General features: G+C 41.5%; 1 long non-coding RNA gene across 1 annotated transcript in view; it reads left to right on the top strand.

Annotated features, from left to right (window-relative positions):
- Positions 1-7,615, top strand: part of LOC117946394 — a 20,466-nt gene extending 12,851 nt beyond the window's left edge. The window contains exons 2-4 of the long non-coding RNA XR_004657027.1: positions 1,671-1,673; positions 7,474-7,563; positions 7,596-7,615. This is a non-coding gene — a long non-coding RNA (uncharacterized LOC117946394). The remainder of the gene's footprint in view (positions 1-1,670; positions 1,674-7,473; positions 7,564-7,595) is intronic.
- Positions 7,616-10,311: the final 2,696 nt, after the last annotated feature.

Raw genomic sequence — 10,311 nt, 5'->3', positions numbered from 1 at the left:
TTGGATTGGCTGCTTAGAAATTAAGTGTTAACGAGCAGTTGGACAGGTGTACCTAATAAAGAGGCCGGTGAGTGTATATATATATATGTATATTTATATATGCCAGCACGCGTAAAGCTGACTCATTAACACGCCACTGTATATCTGGTTTGCTCAATGTAGAGAAAAACTGGAATGTGAAAAGACAAACTGTGCCTGTGCTGGTAGTTTCATATCTAGCACACAGACATAAGAGTCGGATCAACCCTGTCATGTGACACTTGGCAAGGGTTAAGGTGGAGGTTTGAAGGTGTCGGTCACAGTTTGGGTACAGAAATATAAACTTGTGTTTAAAAAAATAAGGTATTAAAAATACAACGACAAGATATTTTTGCAACACTTTACTTGAAAGTCTCTACATGAGAGTGACTTGACACTGTCATGGCACTTAAACCCTAACCCTAACCCTGACTTGTGATGAGAAAACTGATGAGAAGCGTTATGTCATGACAGTTTATAATGGCACGTTCATGACAGTGTCATGTCACTCTTGTGTAGATACCTTCAAGAAATGTTACTTGCTCCGGAGGGAACTAGAACTACTATATCTGTTGGGTCTTTGTAAATGATGTAGTCTACTGTGGTCTAGACTTACTCTATCTGTAAAGTCTCTCTTGTTATGAGTTGATACCATAAATACAATTGAATTGAATTAAAGTGTAATTGATATTTTTAATAGTTCCGATATTCAGATCCAAAGGAAGGACACAGATAGTGAAGCACAGATTGAAGCTACTGTGGTGGCGAACGGTTAAAAGGTAAAGCAGTGATTTAAGGGTGGTAGAAGTAGAGTTAGGTCATGAGAAAGGTGAGAGACTTGGGTGGTGAGATCAGGCAAAGATGCACCGCTCAATATGTTTTCCACATTCATTTCAACCATGTTAGTTATGACAGGCACGCAGCTCTGCGATCATGTGTAATGTGTGTCTTTATCCCCCGCAAGTAAAAGGAAGAGGCAGGGGAAAGAAAGGGATGAAAAAAAAGGAGAGATGCTGACAGGGAGTGAAACACTTGAGCTGCCGAGAAGGCCGAGAGTATGGAATACAGCAGAGCCGGGAGTGATTGAATGATCCCATTCTGGGCTCTTTGTTAGACACTAGGCAGCAATGTATGAAGATTGATACACAAGTGCTCGACTCGGTTTGCTGGATCATCAAACGGATTGATATTATACTCCAGCCAAGGATGAAGACAAAGTAAGTGTTATCATACTCAATACTGGGGCTTGTCAGAGGCGGGAAATCATCCGGTGTCACCGGTTATGGGAGCATTTCGCAGACTGTCATGAGAATTTATCTGGCAGATGTGGCGCGCTGTGGCAGTCTTTAGCTGACGGTGGAGGCCCCAGTAAAGATCTTAGCTAAAGATTGAATTACAGCATTGTGCTTTGGAATACATTTATTTCACTACTATCATGTTTCCCCCCCAACCCACGGACGCTGTAAATCCCCGGCCTTCTTATCAAGCAGCCATTTATTGTCGTTCAAGTGACATTATTCATGGCAATATCATTATTTAGATAACATACGCATTACAGCAAATGATTTGTTTTTCTGTTGTACAACATGGGCTTCTTACATTACCCAGGAGGTTCCTCCAGGCTCCTTATTGTTCCTCTGTCGTGGGATCAGTCAGTATAAAGGGAACGTTTATATATACATTTGTTAGGTGATTCTTTTGAGCGTGATACACATTAAATGTGAAATAATGTATTCATTGTAGTTTCCGTTTGTACAGCACACTGGTCTCTGCCCTGGATTGTAAACACAAACATTTGGATTTGGTTTGGAGTCGACTGAATTTCTCTATGCAGAGCATTTTACCTCACAGGCAACGCTGCTAGCTTCTCTCAGATTCGGACGATGTTGGACGTAAGAACATAACTTAAAACATGTCCCGCTTACTGATGAACCAAAGGCAAAACTTTGTGCAGAAAAACAAAAGGAAGCAAATGCGGTTTCCATTTGAGATCCTTCAAAGTGTGACAATAGTTTTGAAGCCATAGGAACTGTAATCATCTGTCAGTCCGTCAGATAAATGTTTAGCCTCACAAGTTGGACATTAGGCCCTGCATTTTAAAAAAGTGAACTAAAGAATATTTTATTTAGTTGACGCTTTTATCCAGAGCAACTTTAATGAGTACATTCAACCATGAAGGTACAAACTAGAAGCAAGAATCACATACTAGAAGAAGTACATTAGCTTCAACTAAGCCAAACTACAAAGTGCCATGTGTAAGTGCAATTTTAGCAGATTTTACATCATCTTCTGGAGTGTGTCTCTATTCCCTTACCCATGTGATCCCTCAGCCCTTAACCTCTAACCCTAACAGGGGGGAGGGGGCGGGTTGGGTGTGTTATGTGGACTGAGGAAACAGGTCAAAATTTTGATTAGGTGGAGAAATTTAACAGTAATAAGGGAACATAAGGGCTGAAGAGAACATAGGGATGACCCCTCATCTTCTTAGCCAAGGTGCTGTCAGAAGAGATGTGAACTAAAATTAAAGAAGTATAGTAAAATCAATATAATGTACTTTAAAAGGAGCTGTACTCGACACTCAAGAAATAAAAGCGGTTTGTTATTGCCTCCACAGGACTCAGGCACTCAGGCACCGTTTCCCGACTCGTCAAATAATGACGCTTTGTCGTGGCCCTTGGTGTCAGATACCGACATGCAAGGCAGTCACATCCTGACCGGCTATCAAAAAAAAATAACTGAGAAACTCGGACTGCAACACAAACCCGTTCTCACTCCAACTCACCGACTTGTCAAATACAGACGTGGAAATCACCCTTTAGCGACTCTATGGGATGCACCTGGCAGAGCAGCAGCTTGACCGCAGCGCTGTAAGATGACATAGTATTAAGAGCGCCAATGGTAGCGAGTAGTATAAAAGGAGGTTGGTTGGGTTGGAGGATGGGTCCAACAACACAGGACCTTCACCCAAGAGAATGGGGTTCATGTCCTGTTCTGGTCCCATGTGTCACTGAAACGTACTTTACAACCCCCCTCCAATGATTTTTTCCTAAACCCAACTGTCCCTTTCTTGCCTCTTGTCAGTCGGGGTTAGGGTTGGGTTAACGTGTACGTCTTGACCCAGAGCGTTAACACTTTAGGCCAAGAGTCCCGGCCAAGCGTGTTTAGACATGATGCAAAAGGAGAAAATTTGGGTCAATGACAAACGCCAAAGGCACATGACCAAGTATCTGTATTTGACGCGATGGGAGAGAGAAGGTTTTTACAACACACACACAGTGTGTGACTTCTGCTCAGGACGCATTTACTCCACTACATCTTAACATATTACATGCATGCTCCACTAATTTCAATATTTGGAAAAGCCCCTAAGTAGAATTACTCATTATGTACCAAAATTGCACCTGTCAGTGTTTTTTTTATCATACAATAATGGATTATTATTATTACTGCTAAATTAATGTGCACATAGCATTTAATGGTGCACCTGGCTGTGATGCAACGTGCTACATGCTGTTGGGTGGGTTGATCTGTAACAATATGTCATATTTTATAAGCTCATTATATGCTTTGAATGTTAACTGTGAATTGTAAAGCAACTACTAACATTGAATTATGTTATCATTTGATTATATCTGCCTATGCTAATGCCACTAGAAGATTCCAGAATGCTGATTTCTTAAGAGTTGGAAACAGGGGACATCTCTCTATGGAGTTTTATGCACACTGTAAAGCTGTCAGTTATGTCTGTGCAAACAGTGCCCTCCCCATGTCGCCAGGCTCTGTAAAAGCCTTGTATGGAAAACATGGCATGACATGGCACTTATGGATATTTCACTTTACATTCATCATTTTTTTTTTACATGTGCTCACAGGAAGCCGAGGGGCTGTCAAAAAGAATTACTGCTTTTCATCTTCATATTGAAAATACCACAGGAGGTAGTCATCCTGCTGCTTGCATTATACAGTTTTTTTTGTTATGCTGTAAAGTTATCCCATACATGCGGAAAGGTGGACACACACACTAACGCACACACACACATACACACTCTCACACACACCAAGTGGGATGCTTGAGCCAAGAGGTGCTTGCTATGATTTGGCCTTGTTAAGCTATTGACCCAGAAGAGAGAGAATTACCTCTGTTGGTAAGCAGGTGGTGCACGTGAGTGCGTGTGTGTGTGTGTGTGTGTGTGTGTGTGTGTGTATTTGTGTGTGTATGTGTGTGTGTGTGTGTCTTTACCATAGACGAAGGTCTGGTGGTGATAGGAGCTGGAGAGGGGGGGTTCACTAGCTTTCAGTTAAGGGCTCTATCAAGGGAAAAACGTCTCCGGCACCACAAAGCCACATGATCCATCTCCCTTTTTAGCTGGTGTCAGGACCATTTTATGTGATGATGATTTGATGTCTGGGCACTGGGCCTCGTCTCCCCCCCCACACTCTCAGATTGAGCTATGATAGTCGGAGCTGGGATCGCAGGGATCACTGAGCTGCTGGGTTCCAGCCATCACAAAACAGTAATGTGTCCTTCAGTTGTGGAAGCCCACTGAACAATCCCCCTCCAACTGAATTTGCATATCCTACTTTGCCTCACAACTTTACACCCGACGATTCTTATCTTTAAAAATGACACACCTACAATTTATTAATCAGCAGCTGAAGTGAACCCTTAGCCGCCGACGTCCATGGGAGTTCCTTGTTTCAATGATCATGTTTAAATCCATCTAAAATACAACAACACAACAGTAGGCATCCATTCTTCTTACAGCAGAATGCTAAGGCTTTTGTCTCTCACGCCATCATGTTGTGTGCTCATTTTGACGCTATCACATGTCGTGAAATTGTGTGACAGCGTTCTATTGAATTATCCATCGCCTTTACAGTCTGCTCATTAAAATGAGCATACTGTATCTTAAAAATAAGAAATGAACATAGTTCACAAAACATACAAAGTGAACTATTTTGTTCATGTTCCTTCATTAAGAAACATTAGTATTTAGTTACAGTCAATCTAATTGTTCCATTTACCACACTATTTCAATAATTGTATCAATTATTATGGTTTATTGACTAACACAACCTTTTAGCTTAGGTTGTACAGATTTTAGGATTGTGAAGCATTTGACGAAATGACATAACAATTAGCAAAAATACCAATGTAGGCACTGGCCAACCGTTTCTATTGCAGAGTTCAAGGGTTAAAGGCCCCGAACAGGCCGATTAGCCGAGGGGGTGAGCCTCTCTTCACAATGCGGAGCTCCCACGGAGCCATTTTGATGCTAACAAGCCATCACCTGCTGTTAGCATTCTATTGACATGCCATTCATTTTCACTGACTTTGAAAGTGAATAACTTTACATCTGATGCGTTTAAAGACTCTATTTGTTTGTTTTTATTTCTAAAAAAACAACAATGTATGAAAAACTCCATTACCTTGTATCCTACGTTATGACTCCGTAGGAGACATTTTGTAAAAATAGGCGATTGTGTCATAACCACGTGACTTACTGTCGCACAGTAGAAGAATTACAGAACAATACAGGAGAAGCTCGCAGACTCTTTTGACTTCCATGAGGTGTTTAGGTTTAATTACTAATGTTATCTAGCATTTTAGTTAGCAGTAATTAGCCTGTGCTTATGTTGTCTCCTACCTTATACCTACTCGCTCCATCTCTGCTGATTGGGAATGATTGAGATTTCTCTTGGCACAGCTACCAGAAGACGTCCAAGTTTCAGACAGGTTGCCCACGCCACATCTACGTCGTCAAATGTGCTGGAGGCTGTGCAGTAACGCTCAGCCATCACCGGAAAAGTGCTTCTGATATCCTTCACTGGTCTTCAGAGCAACAGGATCTGTTGGTCCATGTCTCTAACTGTCTGTGTGATTAGCCCTCTAGTCAGGTGTAAGTTGGGTGGAGCCGTGCTGTGATTTACATGACGTCACTACTTCAACTGTAAGGCTGTGTCCAAAATCACTCCCAATTTACCACCTTTTACCCTTTATTTTCCCTGCATCATTTTATTTTTAGTCTCCGTTTTTGGATTGGGAAAAGTCCCCATGGTGGTACAAAAATCTTAGAGTACATGGAATGTAGAGCGGCCTACTTTCTGCTAAACAGTGCAAAAATGCGTCACACTTTTCACACCTGAAAATTGCAATTTTGACATCAATTTAAAGGTATAATTTAGTATAATGCATTGTTGTATTTGGGTGAACCTACCCTTTAAGCCCCTTATTGCAATTTACATCCCTAGCTGTGCCACCTAAGTTTTAAGTGCTGGTAATAAACAAAATCCTTTAACACATTGCTATTATCATCATAATTGTTGTAAATCAACAGTACTGTCCAATTACATGGAGCTTTTAAACAGTGTCGGTGTGTTGTGTTTGTGATAGGCTGCGTAATAGTGTAATAACTCTGTCCCCTGTGAGACGGCCAGGGAGGCTGTGTTTAAATGAGACCGTTCTGCTACATTAGCTTCATAACACCATAATCCTTTCTCCATAAACCATTACATGCGCCGCAACATTTCTGATTTATGGGGGGTAGAGAATCAATGGGAAAAAATTAATGCTCGCAAAACGTCCAAGGGACAATATTGAGCAGATTTTAATTGTGATTTTGTTCAAGTGGCTGTTAGCCAGATGATGAATGGGAGCTAACCTTCCACTGGAGAGCACTGGAGAGAGTCTTTAATATGACAATTAAGTGTCTGTCCTTTAGATTTTATTGTATCTTCCTCTCTCTATCTTGTGGGCCACTCTGTCCTCCCTCCTCCTTGTCTCTTCCTCCCGCCCACTCTCCTTTTTCTCTTTCTATCTCTCTCTCTTCACATCACTTCATCTGTACAGTGCAGCCTTTGCGCAGATTAAATTGGGCCTCCAGTTTTCTCCATCTCAGAGCACTTACTTATGTTTTATGACACGCACTAAGTCAATTTTATGTCGTTATTGATTTTTTTTTTCGTATTACCCTCTTGCTTAAATCGACACAGACCATTTTGCCTTTTGCTCCCTAATCTTCCCACTCTTGTCTTGTGTTTGTGTGTTTTTGTCAGAGAAAAAGCACTGTAAAGGCTAATGTCCAATGAAAAGGCACGGCAGGTTCAACTCAGAAGGGTCACGAAAAAACTTGCACTAAAGGATTCCCATCTGTATCATTAGAAGAGATTGAGTTTCCTTATCCTAATTCTGATACATTTTTTCCAACAAGTCCTCCAAACTATACGATGATATAGGTTGTTTCTTCAAACCCTCTAATACAGGAGTCTTCAACGCTTAAGCCAAGGACCCCTTAACTTAAAGAGAGACTGATCAAGGACCCCCTACTACATATTGTATAAAATGAAGTTGCATATTAAGCCTTATAATACTAACTTCCTGTCATATTTGCCAAAATTTACCCTACAGCTTGTAGTGCGATCTGCAAAAAAATCTTTCTGCACTATCGTACACAGCTCTCCCTTGTGGGGGGAGGGGCTTAAGAGACCGTTTTGGGCTTTAGCGGAAAGGGGGGAGGGACTGAGAAGTTGTCGACATTTACATATGTTGGCTAACTCCTGGCTCTTTGCTCCTATAGCCTGCCTACAGCACCTTTAAACTTGGCATGATTTTATAAACCATGTTTTAATGTTAAACATACATGTGGCACAGTGAATCCTTAGGGTGAAATGTATTTCTGGATGATCTCAGTGACTAACTCACCTATAGGCCAGTTAGCCTATCATCAGTGGTGATATAAGGACTATATCATTTTTGACAAACTTAACAATTTGGAGGCCTGCATTGACTCTGAGGACCCCCTTGGGGTCCTGGACCCCCTGTTTACGTTCCCTTCTCTAATACAACCCAAAGGAGCATTGCAGAAGTGAGCGCCCATGGCGTTGGCAGGAAATACGACCCTCATTATGTAACAGTCACAGTTTTACATTGAAACGTTAATGTTGTGGTTTATTTCGGTTTAGCCACAACATCTACTTGGTTAAGATAGAAAAGATTGTGGCTTGGGTATAAGTCTGATATTAATTCACTTTTGGTCACGCATGGAATGCAGAACGTGGCGTAGCTATGTTTGTTACGTGAAGTTAAAAAGAAATAAAATGGCCGTTTAATTTTATTTTCAAAACGGACACAACCATCCACCACCGCGTACTTTGTCCCCTAACTCTCTACTTTGATCCAGACATATTTACTACGGCCGCTAGAGGGCGCTTCCATTATGGTCGTAAATATGAGTCATAATTGCTGATTCCCAGTATGTGGGCGTTTTTCAGGTCTCAGGTTTTGAAGTTCTTGAAGGTGAATCACCTACCAGCCCACTGTGTGGCCCCCCAGAGAGAACGTAAACTCATCCCTTGGCTCGTACAACTAACACAGGGTCGGCACCATGTACTTTCATAATAGAAAATAATTGATTTCATGAGTTGTTTTGATTAAGTTGTTTGAGTGGAAAAAACCTGGTGTGGAGGGATTTTTGTATTTATGCCACCTGCTTCATTAAGAGTCAATGCCTCTGGCACAATGCAAACAGTCTTGTGTATTTATTCAAAAGTGTCTCTGCAAGACTGAAGGCCAAAATTTCCAAAGATTGTGTGAAGCATTACAGAATGTAAAACAATAGAAATTGACAAAATGGAGCGAATTTAGTCAGTAAATGGCAGAAAAGTATGAAAAGTAAATCATTTTATTACAACAGTACGCCTCTATTTACACACTGCTTGAAGCAGAACTAACTGGTAAGTGCGGGGGTTGGGGGTGGGGGGGTGGAGGGGGAATGCAATAAGAGCTGGCTTGATCGCAATCAATTTGTCCCTGTCTGTTGGCAGGTACCCGGGCTTTGCTGTGTCCCAGTCCCCAGTGTTGGCTCCATCAGGACTCCCAGCAAAGAGCTAAGCAGCAGCATCAATGTGCCCATTTAGAGTGGGAACTGTCCAGATGCAGCGGGACGGTCGGGCCATTGTGCGGTCCTCCTCCCTCTTGCCTTTCACTTCACCCTCTAGGACGCCGTCCACATCAAAGTTGTTATTGAGGCCCCCTCAATCGGAAATCCCGGTTTGGCAGGGAAGCGAGGTCTTTATGAAAAGAATGAGGGCCTTGACCCAACATGGGCGACTAAATCAGCCCGCCGACAGCCCAGAGAAGGATTAATACCCATGGGGCCTCTTTACACCTGGCGTTAACCAGGATATCTGGACTGAGTCTAGATTGTGTTTATACCTGACGTCAGAATACATTTCCAGGAGAATCTTTTTTATTCTTTTAATACAAATCATAGACTAGACACAAATGTCACATTCTCTTATAAGATCTGACACCTTTTCTCATCCATTTTTGCCAACAGCCTGTTTGAGGTATGTTACATGATCAGGAAATTACTTTTAATCAATAATGATTTTTATTCACAATTTGATTTTGTTTTTATCCCAGTGGGCCCCCCTTCAACAGCTCAAACCTACTTAACATTGTTTATTTATCCTTGACACGTCATGACTTTTCCCAATTTTATGAGAATTGATTAGAAAGTGAATTTGCAATTGATGGCCTTTTTTATTATCTGTTTGCACTATTAAAGGCAGCTGCATGCTGCCAGATGATGCATGGACAACCTTGTTACAATAAAACATGTCATATTTTCTTTTTTTGTTATGTAGTTGTGATGCTTATGGTCATTTCTGGTTTGTTCATTGAATGTGGGAGGACAGTTTGTGGCAAAGAGAAGGGTTACTACTGTATTAGTGTTTTGCATATGATATTCTAAGAAACAAAATGGTGGATTCTGCAATTATGGTTCTGATTTTCACACATACAGCAGTGGGGCCTGTGGGACTCTAAGCAATGAGGAAGTTAAACCAATGTATAAGGGTTAAAATTTATGTTTGGAGTGTTGTATATTTGTCAGCACGAATGAAAAAGCAGAAAAACCCCAGAACAGCATGGCACCTTGCTAGTGAAAAACAAAACTCTCAAAGCTGCAGACCTAAGTAAACGGGATGACATGTTCCTAAATTACAAGATTGCCTGAACACATCCATACAGTGGGTGATTTCGGTGATAACATTTTTAAATTGTCTTGTGTTTGTTTTTGTTTTTTTCAGATAGATTTGAAGCACTTTCTCTTCATCTGAGTCCCATCAGCAAAGACAAGTTCAAAAATGCCACGGTTGTCTAGTTCCCCATCTGAAAGGGAAGGAAACCACATCGTCTCTAACGGCAACAGCCAGGAAGAAAGCAGGAGGAGGAGAAGGTGAGAAGGAGGGAAGGAGATGGAGGCATATTTAGGAGAAGGTGGCAGATAG

This window comes from Etheostoma cragini, chromosome 6 (assembly GCF_013103735.1).
Source record: "Etheostoma cragini isolate CJK2018 chromosome 6, CSU_Ecrag_1.0, whole genome shotgun sequence".
Lineage (NCBI taxonomy): Eukaryota > Metazoa > Chordata > Actinopteri > Perciformes > Percidae > Etheostoma > Etheostoma cragini.
The sequence above is the reverse complement of the archived record's forward strand: the minus strand, read 5'-3'. Positions and strand labels throughout refer to the sequence as shown.